Source organism: Eleutherodactylus coqui, chromosome 6 (assembly GCF_035609145.1).
Source record: "Eleutherodactylus coqui strain aEleCoq1 chromosome 6, aEleCoq1.hap1, whole genome shotgun sequence".
In the NCBI taxonomy this organism is placed as follows: domain Eukaryota; kingdom Metazoa; phylum Chordata; class Amphibia; order Anura; family Eleutherodactylidae; genus Eleutherodactylus; species Eleutherodactylus coqui.
In genome coordinates, this window is record NC_089842.1 from 3,496,132 (window position 1) to 3,515,523 (window position 19,392).

General features: G+C 50.4%; 1 protein-coding gene across 2 annotated transcripts in view; it reads right to left on the minus strand.

Annotated features, from left to right (window-relative positions):
• GRIK4 (glutamate ionotropic receptor kainate type subunit 4) overlaps positions 1–15,716 on the minus strand; it is a 299,033-nt gene extending 283,317 nt beyond the window's left edge. For both annotated transcript variants that reach the window (XM_066606079.1, XM_066606078.1), the window contains exon 1: positions 15,634–15,716. The gene's annotated coding sequence lies outside the window, so the exon portion shown is untranslated. The remainder of the gene's footprint in view (positions 1–15,633) is intronic.
• Between the last annotated feature and the right edge of the window lie 3,676 nt (positions 15,717–19,392).

A 19,392-nucleotide genomic window follows, 5' to 3' on the forward strand; every position in this document is an offset into this window, starting at 1 on the left:
CGCCGCCTCAAACCAACAATTAGTCCTAATTTCTCGGTTACGAGCCGCCTGCTGCGATTCTAATCCGGATGAAGAAAATGTATTTCTATCGGTTTATATCATCTCCACGGGTGACGGCCCGCCAATATATGCCACCCGTGCCGCAAATATCACCCTCAGGCCCATTCAGGCGAGCGCGTCCAGCCCTGCCCTGTGAAATACGGACTGGTTCTGATCCGTGCCGCACGCATGGGCGCTGCCGGCTTGTGTGCAAAAAACGAGAAGGTGGAGCGATTGTATCCAGCATCACTTCGCAATCATCCGCAGACAGAGTGCAGACGCTCGGAAGCCAAAGCCGCACCAACATCTGACCAGGAGGAAAAGCGCCAGGAATACGAGAAAACCCATATGGTTCAATAGAGATGTAGGGGGGCAATAAGCAGCAAAAATAATGCGTTTACACTGCTAAAACACGGAGGCAGCGAGGAGGCACTAAACACAGATAAGGGAAAATCAGGGGAAAGCAGCAAAGATGGAGACAGAGAGACTTATTGCCAAGGAGAGTAAAACTAACCCTAAACTGCTCAACTACATGAATAGTAAAACGAATAATAGTAAAAGTGTGGGCCCTTTAATTAATAATGTGAGAAAAATTGTAGAAGGTGATGAGGAGAAAGCAAATCTATTAAATAGCTTTTTCTGCAGAGGAAATTGAAATGTCAGCTGTAACAAGGGGGCCCTCTAATAACTATGTATACATATATCAGGGGTCAGTACAGAGATCTCTCCCATCATCTATTATACCCAGGACTGTAACAAGGGGGCGCTCTAATAACTATGTATAATATATCAGGGGTCAGTACAGAGATCTCTCCCATCATCTATTATACCCAGGACTGTAACAAGGGGGCGCTCTAATAACTATGTCTAGATATATCAGGGGTCAGAACAGAGATCTCTCCAATCATCTATTATACCGAGGACTGTAACAAGGGGGCGATCTAATAACTATGTATAGATATATCAGGGGTCAGTACAGAGATCTCTCCCATCATCTATTATACCCAGGACTGTAACAATGGGGCGCTCTAATAACTATGTATAGATATATCAGGGGTCAGTACAGAGATCTCTCCCATCATCTATTATACCCAGGACTGTAACAAGGGGGCGCTCTAATAACTATGTATAGATATATCAGGGGTCAGTACAGAGATCTCTCCCATCATCTATTATACTCCAGGACTGTAACAAGGGGGCGCTCTAATAACTATGTATAGATATATCAGGGTCAGTACAGAGATCTCTCCCATCATCTATTATACTCCAGGACTGTAACAAGGGGGCGCTCTAATAACTATGTATAGATATATCAGGGTCAGTACAGAGATCTCTTCCATCATCTATTATACCCAGGCCTGTAACAAGGGGGCGCCCTAATAACTATGTATAGATATATCAGGGGTCAGTACAGAGATCTCTCCCATCATCTATTATACCCAGGACTGTAACAAGGGGGCGCTCTAATAACTATGTATAGATATATCAGGGGTCAGTACAGAGATCTCTCCCATCATCTATTATACCCAAGACTGTAACAAGGCGGCGCTCTAATAACTATGTATAGATTTATCAGGGGTCAGTACAGAGAACTCTCCCATCATCTATTATACTCCAGGACTGTAACAATGGGGCGCTCTAATAACTATGTATAGATATATCAGGGGTCAGTACAGAGATCTCTCCCATCATCTATTATACCCAGGACTGTAATAAGGGGGCACTCTAATAACTATGTATAGATATATCAGGGTCAGTACAGAGATCTCTCCCATCATCTATTATACCCCAGGACTGTAACAAGGGGGCGCTCTAATAACTATGTATAGATATATCAGGGGTCAGTACAGAGATCTCTCCCATTATCTATTATACCCAGGACTGTAACAAGGGGGCGCTCTAATAACTATGTATAATATAACAGGGGTCAGTACAGAGATCTCTCCCATCATCTATTATACCCAGGACTGTAACAAGGGGGCGCTCTAATAACTATGTATAATATATCAGGGGTCAGTACAGAGATCTCTCCCATCATCTATTATACCCAGGACTGTAACAAGGGGGCGCTCTAATAACTATGTCTAGATATATCAGGGGTCAGTACAGAGATCTCTCCCATCATCTATTATACCCCAGGACTGTAACAGGGGGGCGCTCTAATAACTATGTATAGATATATCAGGGGTCAGTACAGAGATCTCTCCCATCATCTATTATACCCAGGACTCTAACCAGGGGGCGCTCTAATAACTATGTATAGATCTAGCAGGGGTCAGTACAGAGATCTCTCCCATTATCTATTATACCCATTACTGTAACAAGGGGGCGCTCTAATAACTATGTATAATATATCAGGGTCAGTACAGAGATATCTCCCATCATCTACTATACCCAGGACTGTAACAAGGGGGCGCTCTCTACATCTAGAGGGAAGAAAGTTTCATTACCAACACACAAGGAAGTTCTTTACTGTAAGAGCAGTGAGACTATGGAACTCTCTGCCTGAGGACGTGGTGATGGCGAATTTGATAAAAGAGTTCAAGAGGGCCCTGGACGTCTTTAGGCTTTATTCACATAAAGTATTTACGCGGCTAATTTAGCTGTAGTAAAAAAAATTGCGCCCGTGTGAAGCGCTGCCGTCCAATGCATCCATTCACATGGCCGATTATTAGCTGTTTAATAACATCCGTCTGGTGAAGATCGGGCATCCGCGGGCGAATACGTCGGACGATGTTATGACGCGGCTGGAATAGGTAGGTCTTGGCCACAATCAGCTGGCAGCTCCCATAGGCTTCTATGCTGCCGGCAAAGGGAGGGGCGTATAGCAGTGGCTAGCGCTGCTAAATCATGGCAGCTGGCTCTATTCAGCCAATAGAAGTCTTTTAGAAGATTTCTCCCGGCCGAAGGAGTTCTGGCAGTGTGAACGGGCGGGAAAACACGAGATTTAGCCTCAACTTAGTCGTGGCTTTTTCCTGTTCATGCGATATTCGGCAGCGATGTGGGCGGCCTAAAACAGCAACGCTCGTGTGAAAGAGGCCCTATAATCATTAATAACGTCAGAAGGGTCGGCGATCCGGGGATTGTTCCTCTTCCAGATTGGAGTTGGAAAGGAATTTTTTCCCTTAAATGAGGAAAATTGTCCTCTACCCCGTTGGGTTTTTCTTCCTTCCTCTGGATCAACTTTGGGGGGTAAAAGGCTGAACTGGATGGACATGCATGCAGCCTAACAGGCATGCAAATCGCTAAGTCCAGTGACCACCACCAAGTCATACATAGGCCCGTGCTGCTGGCCCTACACCCATGCTGCTGGCCCTAAACCGATGCTGCTGCCCTACACCCATGCTGCTGGCCCTACACCCATGCTGCTGGCCCTACACCCATGCTGCTGGCCCTACACCCATGCTGCTGGCCCTAAACCGATGCTGCTGCCCTACACCCATGCTGCTGGCCCTACATCCATGCTGCTGCCCTACACCCATGCTGCTGGCCTACACCCATGCTGCTGGCCCTACACCCATGCTGCTGGCCCTACACCCATGCTGCTGGCCTACACCCATGCTGCTGGCCCTACACCCATGCTGCTGGCCCTACACCCATACTGCTGGCCTACACCCATGCTGCTGGCCCTACACCCATGCTGCTGGCCCTACACCCATGCTGCTGCCCTACACCCATGCTGCTGGCCCTACACCCATGCTGCTGGCCTACACCCATGCTGCTGGCCCTACACCCATACTGCTGGCCCTACACCCATGCTGCTGCCCTACATCCATGCTGCTGGCCCTACACCCATGCTGCTGGCCTACACCCATGCTGCTGGCCTACACCCATGCTGCTGGCCCTACACCCATGCTGCTGCCCTACACCCATGCTGCTGGCCTACACCCATGCTGCTGGCCCTACACCCATGCTGCTGGCCCTACACCCATGCTGCTGCCCTACATCCATGCTGCTGGCCCTACATCCATGCTGCTGGCCCTACATCCATGCTGCTGGCCCTACACCCATGCTGCTGGCCTACACCCATGCTGCTGGCCCTACACCCATCCTGCTGGCCCTACACCCATGCTGCTGGCCCTACACCCATACTGCTGGCCCTACACCCATGCTGCTGCCCTACATCCATGCTGCTGGCCCTACACCCATGCTGCTGGCCCTACACCCATGCTGCCGGCCCTACACCCATGCTGCTGGCCCTACACCCATACTGCTGGCCCTACACCCATGCTGCTGGCCCTACACCCATGCTTCTGCTCTACACCCATCCTGCTGGCCCTCTAGTGATGCGGCTCCTTTTCTTTTATTTCTCCTTGTAGAATGCCAAGAATCTTCTTGAAAGTTCGGGGAGGTGGGCGAGCCTAGCCCCACACTTTCCCTATTATGAGGGCTGCCATGGGTGGCGACGTGCTGCCTGCAACATCAATGACGGAACCGCTTCTTGTCTGCGTGGCCCAGTGCTTTGTATGCTCCCCACTCCTTGCTGCTCTAACTGGCAGGGGAGCCGGGATACGAACTGGCGCCCAGCTGAACCTGCAAGACCAATCTGCACCAAATCAGGTAGATTCGCTGCAGATCTTCCTGCGTATTACAGAGGATGTCTGTTTATGAAACCTGCACATTTTGCTGTGAATCCGAGGGCAGCTCACAGCAAAATACCCAACAGCACATCTTACTGCAGATCTGACTTTCCCATTCAAGTCAGTGAGGAAGATCCTCAAAAAATATGCAAACCTTCTGCATCAGAAATCCACAGAATCCGCACTGCAGCTCTGAAGTGAAAATGTCCCCAGTGTGTGGATGAGATTCATTAAGGAACGTCATCTACTCACCTTCTACTATACTGCAGACGTTCCGTGCACTACATGTGCAATACTGTAAGGGGGATGAGCGGTGCCCCACACCCCCCTGACACAGGTCAGCGGCTGACAGCCACTCCGAGCAGCAGCCAATGGCTGCACTAAGCCCCGCCTCCTCCTGTTCTGGGATGCAGCCAGGCGAGGGGACAGGAGGAGAAGGCGTCTACCAGCACTTGTAGTACTATGGCAATATTTGTACCCCTCCATTGGCCCACTGCCATGGCTGGGGAGGGAAGAGTAGACGAGGCGCTCTAGGCGTCAGTGCCAGTCCCCACTCCCCTGCCAGTTTGCAGAGCTAGGGAGTGGGGAGCATACAAAGCACTGGGCAGCGCAGAAGAGAAGGGGTTCTGATCTTGATGTTGCGGGCAGCACGTCGCCACCATGGACAGCCCTCATGATAGGGCAGTGTGGGGCTTGGCTCGCCCACCTCCCCAAAAGTCTGAGAAAGTTCTCGGCATCCTGCAAAGAAAAATAAGCTGCGTGACTAGAGAGTTCAGAGAGTAACAGAAGGGTGCGCATCATGTAGGAGCCAAGGGCAGGGGGCTATGTATGACTGGGTGGTGGTCGCTGACTGGGTGGTGGTTGCTGAGCCTGGTCAGTCGTCTGATGACTGTGTGAGAGGAGAGGGGGTCTCCCTTTCTGCAGGGGCTTGGTCCTTCTGATGGCATCGCCGCTTTCATTTTGGGTCTGCCGCCGTGCGGATGCCATACCGAAGCCGCACATTCTTACGGATCGTCTAGACGGTAGAGCTTGGGCACAGCGTGCGGGTTTTGATGCGCGGTGGATATTAGTATCTGGCTTCTTGCAGGTGGAGCGCGGCTGTGTGATGGAGCGTGTAGCGGCTGAACAGCTGCTCAGTTTGCACGTAGCACTGCGAGATATTCATAGACTGCACAGGTGACAATGACTTCCACAGCGACTCACCTCTCACGCCACTTACCTGCATTGTACAACAGTAATGCAAACTGCAGGCGGTCAACTGGTGATGTGAGAACCGCCGCTCTCCCAGAACTCGCTCATCCAAAATGTCAGGCATGAATGACAAGCAATGCCAGATAAATAGCAGCGCCGGCCGGCGGCGAGATATGAGCTTCGAGAGCAGAAGTCATCGCCAGCCATCCTGCTCATCAGTTTCCGCTCCTGATTATGTGACATAAGAGGCCATTAGCTTATCAGACACCCAAGCGGATCACATCTGGGGATGTGTGCTAATACGCGGGAGACAGTGACACATTGCTATCAGCGCTCTACACGCCCGCGCGCCTCCAGATGCAAGGGCCACAGCCACCATACTGTAAGTGTCAACAGGAACGATGGACCTACCTGGTCTTGGTATAATATCTGATGTCCCTCGAAAATGATGAGTATGCGAGTGGTAGTGACGGAAAGCAGCTCCGGCAAAGTACGGCTGTCGACGTGGCTGAGTAAGCCAGGTTCACACACAAGCGGATTGGCTGTACGGCGGGCAGTTGGCGGACACTCCAGCCTTAGGTTACATGAGGTCCTATGAGGATTTTTCTTGGTAGCACCAATAAGGAAAAAACAGTCTATACATTGCACTGATAGGCAGTCTGCCTGTACACCGCTTGTGCAGAAAACAGCATGATAGCAGCATATCCACACCAGAACAGCTCATATCATAAATACAGCACCGGAACCAAGCTCATATCATAAACACAGCACCGGAACCAAGCTCATATCATAAACACAGCACCAGAACCAAGGTCAGATCATAAACACAGCAACGGAACCAAACTTACAACATAAACACAGCACCAGAACCAAGGTCAGATCATAAACAGCACCAGAACCAAGCTCATATCATAAACACAACACCGGAACCAAGCTCATATCATAAACACAGCAACGGAACCAAACTTACAACATAAACACAGCACCAGAACCAAGGTCAGATCATAAACACAGCACCGGAACCAAGCTCAGATCATAAACACAGCACCGGAACCAAGCTCATATCATAAACACAACACCGGAACCAAGCTCATATCATAAACACAGCAACGGAACCAAACTTACAACATAAACACAGCACCAGAACCAAGGTCAGATCATAAACAGCACCAGAACCAAGCGTATATCATAAATACAGCACCAGAACCAAGCTCAGAATATAAATAAAGCACCAAACCCAAGCTCATAACATGGAGACAGCACCATAACCAAGCTCAGTACATAGAAACAATACACGAGCTAAGAATATTCATAAATACAGCATCATAACCATCATAACATCAATACAGTAGCAGAATTAAGCAATTGTGTTGTGGGACACTGATGAGCAGCCAGCAGTGCCTCAGAATATAGCGGGGGGTGGAGAGTAGAAGGATTATATATGTTATTTCACAGAGGAAGATCATCTGGCCAGGAAGACTTAAGAGGTTGATCAATCCCTCTCTACATCTGCCTGCTTGTCCCCCTACAAGCTGGTGGGTGCCCTGTGCGCCCGTAGGGGTTACATGTAAGGCCAGCCATGTACGCATGTGCTGTAATGAGCATGATGACTGAAGTACCATTGTGGAACCACTCCCTGTTGAGTGCCGGACAGTTATGCCTGGACATCAGAGACCTCTCGGACGTCAGAGACCTCCCGAGCGTCAGAGACCTCCGGGACGTCAGAGACCTTCAGAGCATTAGAGACCTCCTGGACGTCAGAGACGTCCTGGACATCAGAGACCTCCCGAGCGTCAGAGACCTCCGGGACGTCAGAGACCTTCAGAGCATTAGAGACCTCCTGGACGTCAGAGACGTTCTGGACATCAGAGACCTCCCGGATGTCAGAGACCTCCAGAGCGTTAGAGGCCTCCCGGATGTCAGAGACCTCATGGACATCAGAAACCTCCCGACCATCAGAGACCTCCTGGATGTCAGCAAGGAGAGTTGCCTGCAGAGAAGGAGAGAGCGCTGAGCCTGACTTTTGCAGGACGAGCCAAAGTGTAATCATCATCAGTTCAAGTGAGTCGGTTGCTGCGACCGCCAAATAAGAGAGATGGTGCCGTTTGCCAAGTTTCAATTGCGTTCTGTAAAGTTCATTTGAGCAAGAATGCCGCCTCAGTCGTCTTACCGCCTGACACAGCGAGATACACGGTAAGACACATTTGATCAGATTCCCGTCCGGGGTCGTCGGCCATCAGAACCTGCGGAGGTCCTGGATGCTTTGGAGGTCTACTGGAAGGTCTTCTAGAGAAAGGAGAAGCCTCTGAGGAGTCGGTATACGCGGTTGTATGTAACCAGTTACCCGCGGAGGCGATGGCGGGCGTTCATCCCTGCGTGCATTAGCATAAGAAACAGAATAATATTCCACAGCCCATGAATATTTGATAGCACACACTGATGTACAGTCATCTGTAGTGAACCAGCACCGGCCCCCGGGGACGTCCCCTTCTACTTTAATATCCTTTCTTGTAGCACCTAGAACCCAGTAAGCTGCCCTCACAAACTGGAGAACAACGCCATGTGATTTATGACAGGACGCTGCGAGTCTCCAGACGCTTGTGAGGCCCGGCTTAAGAATTCTTCTAAGGAAACGCACCTCATTACGGAACATCTGAGGGGGAAATTATTGTTTAAACCCACAGTTTAGCCGATATTCTAGTAGGCAAAGGGCCCTACGAGGTGGAGTCATGCGGGAGCCCGACAGGCCTGGCGAGGAAGGAATTGTATGCCGCCTTTAATCAATGAGATACTGGCAGATCACATGAAATAGCCGGCAGACCTTGGGTTTAGTTACAGAGTCTTTCCTAAAATGACTCTTCTAGCCAACCATAGCAGCTCATGTCCCACCACGGTTGTGAGCCTGTAAAGCAGGGTACTTGTTGTTCTGCAGAGAGTAAATTGCTTCTGAACCGCGGGGTCATTAGATTAGTACGACCACGGAGAGACGCTGACAGTAAACAGCTATTCCTGTGATACCGCTAAAACATATGCGCTATTGTTTTCGAAGCAAGCTTCAGCGCTTATGTCAACCGAAACTGCCAAATGACCGACCATCTGATGTGAGTGGTGGCGTCTCGGCTCTACATCAATGGCAGATGCGGGGGGAGAAAAGGATCAAACAATTGGATTTCAACATGGCCAGTTTTCTTTTGTTTTTGGGTAGATAAGCTGTCGGGGGGTTATATGTGGCAGCAGCTTATTCCCCTCACTGCATTCAGAGCGCATCCACACTCAGCAGTTTCAGAATGCATCTGTATGTGGAAGTTGTGAGGGAAATCACTAGCAGACTAAAATATAGTATATATGGCTGTAGGAGTTCCACTCCATTAGAGAAAGAGACCCTGCTACAACTTATAGCAAGTGCTTTATCTCAACCAGTGCTGGATTCATATTTCTGGATTGCTGTATAATATTCTTTATGCTGTTGCTTTTCTGTGTATGCAAAATATAAGATAGCCTGCACCACTATGTATACAGTGTATGGAGACATCATAGCAGCTGTCTACACCCACCAGCTCAGAGATAGAGAAGAGATCCTGCTCTCCTCTGTGTACAGTGTATGGAGACATCATAGCAGCAGTCTACACCCACCAGCTCAGAGATAGAGAAGAGATCCTGCTCTCCTATGTGTACAGTGTATGGAGACATCATAGCAGCAGTCTACACCCACCAGCTCAGAGATGGAGAAGAGATCCTGCTCTCCTATGTGTACAGTGTATGGAGACCTCATAGCAGCAGTCTACACCCACCAGCTCAGAGATAGAGAAGACATCCTGCTCTCCTATGTGTACAGTGTATGGAGACATCATAGCAGCAGTCTACACCCGCCAGCTCAGAGATAGAAAAGAGATCCTGCTCTCCTAAGTGTACAGTGTATGGAGACATCATAGCAGCAGTCTACACCCACCAGCTCAGAGATGGAGAACAGATCCTGCTCTCCTATGTGTACAGTGTATGGAGACACCATAGCAGCAGTCTACATCCAGCAGCTCAGAGATAGAGAAGAGATCCTGCTCTCCTATGTGTACAGTGTATGGAGACATCATAGCAGCAGTCTACACCCGCCAGCTCAGAGATAGAAAAGAGATCCTGCTCTCCTAAGTGTACAGTGTATGGAGACATCATAGCAGCAGTCTACACCCACCAGCTCAGAGATGGAGAACAGATCCTGCTCTCCTATGTGTACAGTGTATGGAGACACCATAGCAGCAGTCTACATCCAGCAGCTCAGAGATAGAGAAGAGATCCTGCTCTCCTATGTGTACAGTGTATGGAGACATCATAGCAGCAGTCTACACCCACCAACTCACAGATAGAGAAGAGATCCTGCTCTCCTATGTGTACAGTGTATGGAGACATCATAGCAGCAGTCTACACCCACCAGCTCAGAGATAGAGAAGAGATCCTGCTCTCCTACGTGTACAGTGTATGGAGACATCATAGCAGCAGTCTACATCCAGCAGCTCAGAGATAGAGAAGAGATCCTGCTCTCCTATTTGTACAGTGTATGGAGACATCATAGCAGCAGTCTACACCCATCAGCTCAGAGATAGAGAAGAGATCCTGCTCTCCTATTTGTACAGTGTATGGAGACATCATAGCAGCAGTCTACACCCACCAGCTCAGAGATAGAGAAGAGATCCTGCTCTCCTATGTGTACAGTGTATGGAGACATCATAGCAGCAGTCTACACCCACCAGCTCAGAGATAGAGAAGAGATCTTGCTCTCTTATGTGTACAGTGTATGGACACATCATAGCAGCAGTCTACACCCACCAGCTCAGAGATAGAGAAGAGATCCTGCTCTCCTATGTGTGCAGTGTATGGAAAAATCATAACAGACTACACCCACCAGCTCAGAGATAGAGAAGAGATCCTGCTCTCCTATGTGTACAGTGTATGGAGACATCATAGCTGCAGTCTACACCCACCAGTTTAAAGACAGAGAAGAGATCCTGCTCTCCTATGTGTACAGTGTAAGGAGACATCATAGCAGCAGTCTACACCCACCAGCTCAGAGATAGAGAAGAGATCCTGCTCTCCTATGTGTACAGTGTATGGAGACATCATAGCTGCAGTCTACACCCACCAGTTTAAAGACAGAGAAGAGATCCTGCTCTCCTATGTGTACAGTGTAAGGAGACATCATAGCAGCAGTCTACACCCACCAGCTCAGAGATAGAGAAGAGATCCCGCTCTCCTATGTGTACAGTGTATGGAGATATCATAGCAGCAGTCTACACCCACCAGCTCAGCGATAGAGAAGAGATCCTGCTCTCCCATGTGTGCAGTGTATGGAGACATCATAGCAGCAGTCTACACTCACCAGCTCAGAGATAGAGAAGAGATTCTGCTCTCCTATGTATACAGTGTATGGAGACATCATAGCAGCAGTCTATACCCACCAGCTCAGAGATGGAGAAGAGATCCTGCTCTCCTATGTGTACAGTGTATGGAGAAATCATAACAGACTACACCCACCAGTTCAGAGATAGAGAAAAGATCCTGCTCTCCTATGTGTACAGTGTATGGAGACATCATAGCAGCAGTCTACACCCACCAGCTCAGAGATAGAGAAGAGATCCTGCTCTCCTATGTGTGCAGTGTATGGAGATATCATAGCAGCAGTCTACACCCACCAGCTCAGAGATAGAGAAAAGATCCTGCTCTCCTATGTGTGCAGTGTATGGAGACATCATAGCAGCAGTCTACACCGACCAGTTTAAAGACAGAGAAGAGATCCTGCTCTCCTATGTGTACAGTGTATGGAGACATCATAGCAGCAGTCTACACCCACCAGCTCAGAGATAGAGAAGAGATCCTGCTCTCCTATGTGTACAGTGTATGGAGAAATCATAACAGACTACACCCACCAGCTCAGAGATAGAGAAGAGATCCCGCTCTCCTATGTGTACAGTGTATGGAGACATCATAGCCGCAGTCTACACCCACCAGCTCAGAGATAGAGAAGAGATCCTGCTCTCCTATGTACACAGTGTATGGAGACATCATAGCAGCAGTCTACACCCACCAGCTCAGAGATGGAGAAGAGATCCTGCTCTCCTATGTGTACAGTGTATGGAGACATCATAGCAGCAGTCTACACCCACCAGCTCAGATATAGAGAAGAGATCCTGCTCTCCTATGTGTACAGTGTATGGAGACATCATAGCAGCAGTCTACACCCATCAGCTCAGAGATAGAGAAGACATCCTGCTCTCCTATGTGTACAGTTTAAGGAGACATCATAGCAGCAGTCTACACCTACCAGCTCAGAGAAAGAGAAGAGATCCTGCTCTCCTATGTGTACTGTGTATGGAGAAATCATAGCAGCAGTCTACACCCACCAGCTCAGAGATAGAGAAGAGATCCTGCTCTCCTATGTGTACAGTGTATGGATACATCATAGCAGCAGTCTACACCCACCAGCTCAGAGATGGAGAAGAGATCCTGCTCTCCTATGTGTACAGTGTATGGAAACATCATAGCAGCAGTCTACACCCACCAGCTCAGAGATAGAGAAGAGATCCTGCTCTCCTATATGTACAGTGTATGGAGACATCATAGCAACAGTCTACACCCACCAGCTCAGAGATGGAGAAGAGATCCTGCTCTCCTATGTGTACAGTGTATGGAAACATCATAGCAGCAGTCTACACCCACCAGCTCAGAGAAGGCTGAGAATTGGATATACAATCTGCAAAGTGAAAGCTGGTGATAAAGGCAGGATACAAGTAATGTAATGGTCAGATGTTATTCCTCATGTACATGCAGCTTTATTCTGAAAAGTCATGTATTCGGGTTCGCTCTAGAGAAACCTGGCAGAAGGCTTTGTGTACATAGATCATTCTCATCTCCACATTTACAGTTCTCCTCCATTTAATGCCCATGATGGAATGAGATGAATATTCATGCGCAGGCCCCCGTGTAGAAAGAGCTAAATATGTGGAAAAATAGGAGTCTGCGCTGTGCAGATACAGAAGAACAGTCACAGAAATCACGTTTCTAATTATCATCTGACAAATGACTTTTTAAATGTCAGTGTGTAATTTGCACAGTCACAATCTCTGCGAGCGCACAGCCGGAATGTGCAAAATGAGGAGACGCCTGGACAGTAATGAAACCTGCCTGGTGCGAGAGGACATTGTGCAGCTGCATCCCCGGAGGAGCTCAACCCCGGCTCACCACCCTGGAAAACATTGCAGTCTGCAGCGTGGATGCCGGAGCCTGCAAACCTGCAGCTCACATGGGGGCACTGCCAGTCCAAGCCCAGAGTCACGAACCTGCAGCTCACATGGGGGCACTGCCAGTCCAACCCCAGAGTCACGAACCTGCAGCTCACATGGGGGCACTGCCAGTCCAAGCCCAGAGTCATGAACCTGCAGCTTACATGGGGGCACTGCCAGTCCAAGCCCAGAGTCATGAACCTGCAGCTCACATGGGGCACTGCCCGTCCAACCCCAGAGTCACAAACCTGCAGCTCACATGGGGGCACTGCCAGTCCAACCCCAGAGTCACAAAGCAGTAGCTCACATGCAGGCGCTGCCAGTCCAACCCCAGAGTCACAAACCTACAGCTCACATGGCGGCGCTGCCAGTCCAACCCCAGAGTCACAAAGCAGTAGCTCACATGCGGGCACTGCATGTGAGTAGTAGGATGGGCGTAAGCTTGGCACTTGCACCCTGTGTGCAGAATCATAATGTTTTTGCCGCTGCAACCTCTTGGGCTGCAGCTGCTGTGGGCACCACACACATATGGCATGAAGATGCCCTTGCTTGCAGAATTGTCAGGTGGTAAGTCTGTAAAGGTTAAACTTTAGAGCCCGCTCCATGCCCACATTTACATGCCACTTAGACTTTCTCATTCATTTGTGGGAATCTGGGTACTTGTGCCACCAGCGATGCCCAGGATGAAAGCCTTAGTAAACCCCCTTCTGATCTGACTCACAGATGTATGCTATTGATTTCAAAGGTGCGATGACTTCACGGCGCCAACAGGGTGCTTTTGCCAGGTGTAAGATTCTCTCACTTCCTGGCATTGATGGTGCCAGATACCCGTTCCTTGTGGCCGTAATCCTACCTAAATAGGCGCGCAGCGATTTGTTTTATTGTCTGAGAGAAGAATCGCTCTTGTGAATAAACACATTGAAGCCGTGTCTGCTTTCACACACAATAGCTGACCATATCGCAATCGGTTAGCTATTGCACATGGAACGTGCCCTGTGAATGCACCCTAAAGGGGTTCTGAACTATTGAGGGCTTATCCACAGCATACGTCATCAATAGTAGATAGGTGGGGGTCCGCTGCCTGAGACCCCCGCCGATTAGCTGTTTGCTGGACTCTTGTGTACTGAAATGAAATCTGCAGGAAGCAGACAGCTCCGATCCCACTGCAGTGGGCAAGCTTGGTATTACACTTCTTCATTCCAGTGGGAACTTGGCTTGCAATACCAAACGTGGCCACTACAGTAAGAGCGGAGCTGTCTGCTTCCTACAGATTTCAGTTCAGTGTACGAGTGCATCGTCCTGGTAAACAGCTGATCGGCAGGGGGCTTCGGCAACGAACCCCCAATAATCTACTATTGATGACTTAGTAGACCTGAGGATAGCCCATCAATAGTTTACAACCCCTTTAAATACACCCTGCCATGTGCTTTCCTTATAAAGTGCATAGGTGTCAGTTGACGCTCCACCAACAGAGGGCGCTATCTTACCCCTCTCCAATCGGGGGCTGCTTTAGTACCCAAGAGCTTCCTGATTTTGGATGCCCTGATATAACAGATGCAAGACATGGTGACCATGTGATCTCTATGTATTCACTCTGCCTGGAAAGGGTTAAAGGACATTGCAGCATGTGAACAGAGCAGCATGTAGAGGTCTGCGTCCTCCATGTATACAAGTCTACTTCTAGATCCTCTGATTCGCTGCCCATACAAATAGATTGGCACCAGTGTTCCCCCCTGGTAGGGCTGGCACGAGGCACATTAACATTTGGCCCACCCTGTCTGCCGTGAAACACAATCCAATAATTAGAATTTGCCTCCTGACACAAGTCAGAGCCGTCGGCTGCAACCTTGTATCCAGCGAGCCGTCGGCTGCAACCTTGTATCCAGCGAGCCCGTCCCGGCCCGTCATTAGCATTCGTCCTCCGGCAGCGAACACGTCCAGCTCTGCTTAGTAACTAATGATATGGGCATCATCCATTCCGGAGGGATAGACCCCCCATCCGCAGCTGGTGCAGCTCCGCTCGGCCCGCGTCCACCTGCCGCTCGTGTCACAAGAGAACACACATTCATAACCAGACATGGACTCATTACACGGGGAGGGGGCTCATTACCCCAATCCACCACCGCGTTCAGCGGCAGCTTGCAGGCGAGAGCCCGGACGATAGAGCCGCGGCTCCGCATGATGCAGCAGCGCATTGTATAGGATGCATGCCGCTGATTTCATATGGAGGAAGTCATCCCGTTAACCCCTCCTTGTACCACAGCGCTCCTTAGTCCGCCGCCTGACTGACAAGTGACAGGGTTTAACGTCACGGTGTTATTATATTGATAACACGTTCGCGCGGGGACATGTCACGGGAACTTAGGACGTGTCTATCGGCACATACGCAAAGGGTTAATGGGGAGGTTGGCGAGCGGCGGGCAGAATGACTGATGGGCTTCGGGGCTTTTTTCGGTTGTTTTATGCAGTTTAGAACGTAATCAAATAGCGAAAATCTTAAGAAGCGAACGAACGAACGGGATGCAACGCGAGACGGAAACGTGGAGGAGTTTTACCTTTGAGAATAGGAGCCGGGCGCTCAGCGCATGTTGCCGTCCGCGGGCGCTCGCACTTCTTCCTAGGATTTCCGATGTCTAATAATACGAGGTGACGAGGCGGGGGGATATTCCGCGTCTTCCCTCTCCTTCTCTTCCATGCTTCATTCTTCTGCCCCGGGTGTCATCTTACAGACGGAGCCTCCTAACTGCAGCACATCTGGGGGGAGCGGGGGGCGACGCAGGAGACAATGAGTTGCGTCTTCCTTCAGGATTATCCAGGGATGCAGCCGAGAAGAGACATGAAGAAGGGAGGATGCGATGGAGAGGAGGACGGGGAAGCGAGCGATGGAGAAGGAGGGATTACGTGGAAGAAGGGATTGCAGAAAGGAGGGGTGAGGGCTAGTTAGAGACCGAGGGGGTCAGAGCAAGAAATGGAGTTGATGGGAACAGGGTGATTGGCTGGAGGGATGACGTAAGGCAGAAAGAGGGGAGAAAACGGCGCTCTACAGGTAGAAACGGACGGGCGATCGATGGGAGCGAAGCTCCACCTGCAACAATGTACCCAGCACTGCATGCAAGCAACTACTTATAGAGGGGAGCCTGATTATAGGGGGGCGCGAAAGGACAGACCCTGGTTATAGGGGGGCGCGAAAGGACAGACCCTGGTTATAGGGGGGGCGCAAGGACAGACCCTGGTTATAGGGGGGCGCGAAAGGACAGACACTGGTTATAGGGGGGTGCGAAGAGGACGGACCCTGATTATAGGGGCGTGCAAAGAGGACGGACCCTGATTATAGGGGGGCAAAGAGGACAGACCCTGATTATAGGGGGGCAAAGAGGACGGACCCTGAATATAGGGGGGTGCGAAGAGGACGGACCCTGGTTATAGGGGGCCCGAAAGGACAGACCCTGGTTATAGGGGGGCGCGAAAGGACAAACCCTGATTATAGGGGGGTGCGAAGAGGACAGACCCTGATTATAGGGGGGCGCAAAGAGGACGGGCCCTGATCATAGGGCGGGCAAAGGGGACGGACCCTGAATATAGGGGGGTGCAAAGAGAACAGACCCTGATTATAGGGGGGCAAAGAGTACAGATGCTGATTATAGGGGTGCAAAAGGACAGATGCTGATTAAAGGGGCGCAAAAAGGACGGACCCTGATTATAGGGGGTCAAAAAAGGACAGACCCTGATTATAGGGGGGCAAAGAGGACAGACCCTGATTATAGGGGGGCAAAGTAGACAGACCTTGATTATAGGGGGGCGCGAAGAGGACGGACCCTGATTATCGGGGGGTGTGAAGCGGACGGACCCTGATTATAGGGGGGCAAAGAGGACAGACGCTTGTTATAGGGGGGCGAAGTAGACAGACCTTGATTATAGGAGGGTGCGAAGAGGACAGACCTTGATTATAGGGGCGCGAAAAGGACAGACCCTAATTATAGGGGGGCAAAGAGGACAGACTCTGATTATAGGGGAGAAAAGAGGACAGACGCTGATTATAGGGGGGCGTGAAAGGACAGACCCTGGTTATAGGCGAGTGCGAAGAGGACAGACCCTGATTATAGGGGGCGCAAAGAGGACAGACACTGAATATAGGGGGCTGCGAAGAGGACAGACCCGGATTATAGGGGGGCAAAGAGGACAGACGCTGATTATAGGGGGCAAAGAGGACAGACCCTGATTATAGGGGGGCAAAGAGGACAGACCCTGATTATAGGGGGGTGAAGTAGACAGACCTTGATTATAGGGGGGGGCGCGAAGAGGACAGACCCTGATTATAGGGGGGCGCAACGAGGACAGACCCTGATTATAGGGGCGCGAAGATGACAGATCCTGATTATAGGGGGGCAAAGAGAACAGACCCTGATTATAGGGGGACAAAGAGGACAGACACTTGTTTTAGGGGGGCGAAGAGGACAGACCCTGATTATAGGGGGGCAAAGAGGACTGACCCTGACTATAGAGGAGCTAAGAGGACAGATCCTGATTATAGGGGGGCGCAATGAGGACAGACCCTGTTTATTGGGGCGCGAAGAGGACAGACCCTGATTATAGGGGAATGCGAAGAGGACAAGTAACTATAGAAGATGCAGGGGATGCGGTTGCTCCCGGGCCCAGGAGCCTTAGGGGGCCCATAAGGCCTCTCTTGTCCATATAGGGAACCCAGTACTATGAATAAAGCATGATAGTTGGGAGCCCAGTTACAGGTTTGCATTGGGGCCCAGGAGCTGCAAGTTACGCCTCTGGGACAGACCCTGATTATAGGGGGGCAAAGAGGACAAGACCTGATTATTGGGACACGAAGAGGACAGACCCTGATTATAAGGGGCGCAAAGAGAACTGACCTGATTATAGGGGGGCGTGAAGAGAACAAACCCTGATTATAGGGGGGCGCGAAGAGGACAGATCCTGATTATAGGGAGCAAAGAGGACAGACCCTGATTATAGGGGGGCGCGAAGAGGACAGACCCTGATTATAGGGTGGGGGTGCGAAGAGGACGGACCCTGATTATAGGGGCGCAAAGAGAACTGACCTGATTATAGGGGGGCGCGAAGAGGACATACCCTGATTATAGGGGGCAAAGAGGACAGACCCTGATTATAGGGGGGCGCGAAGAGGACAGACCCTGATTATAGGGGGCAAAGAGGACAGACCCTGATTATAGGGGGCAAAGAGGACAGACCCTGATTATAGGGGGGCGCGAAGAGGACAGACCCTGATTATAGGGTGGGGGTGCGAAGAGGACGGACCCTGATTATAGGGGCGCAAAGAGGACAGACCCTGATTATACAGGGGTGTGCAGAGGAACGACCCTGATTATAGGAGGACACAAAGAGAGCAGAACCTGATTGTAAGGGGACGCAAAGAGGACAGACCCTGATTATACGGGGGTGTGAAGAAGATGGAGTCTGATTATAGGGGGACATGAAGAGGATAGAGCCTGATTATAGGGGGGGGGGATGCAAAGAGGACAGACCCTGATTATAGGGGGGCACAAAGAGACCACACCCTAATTATAATGGGGAGCAAAGAAGACAGACCCTGGTAATAGGGGGCGTGAAGAGGACAGACCTTGATTATAGGGGGGCGCAAAGAGGACAGACCCTGATTATAGTGTGGGCAAAGAGGATAGACGCTGGTTATAGGGGGCAAAGAGGACAAACCCTCATTATAGGGGGGCTGCAAAGAGGACAGACCTTGATTATAGGGGGGCGCGAAGAGTAGACCCTGATTATAGGGGGGCAAAGAGGACAGACGCTGGTTATAAGGGGGCAAAGAGGACAGACCCTCATTATAAGGGGGCTGCAAAGAGGACAGACCCTGATTATAGGGGGGCGTGAAGAGTAGACCCTGATTATAGGGGGGCAAAGAGAACAGACCCTGATTATAAGGGAGCGCAAAGCGCACAGACCCTGATTAGAGGGTGGCGCAAAGAGGGCAGACCCTGATTATACGGGGTGTGAAGAAGATGGAGTCTGATTATAGGGGGGGGGGGGCGCAAAGAGAACTGACCCTGATTATAGGGGGGGGGGGGCGCGAAGAGAACAAACCCTGATTATAGGGGGCGCGGAGAGGACAGACGCTGATTATAGGGGGGCGCAAAGAGGAGAGACCCTGATTATAGGGTGGGGGTGCAAAGAGGACAGACCCTGATTATAGGGGGTGTGCAGAGGAAAGACCCTGATTATAGGGGGACGCAAGGAGAGCAGAACCTGATTGTAAGGGGACGCAAAGAGGATAGACCATGATTATACGGGGGTGTGAAAAAGATGGA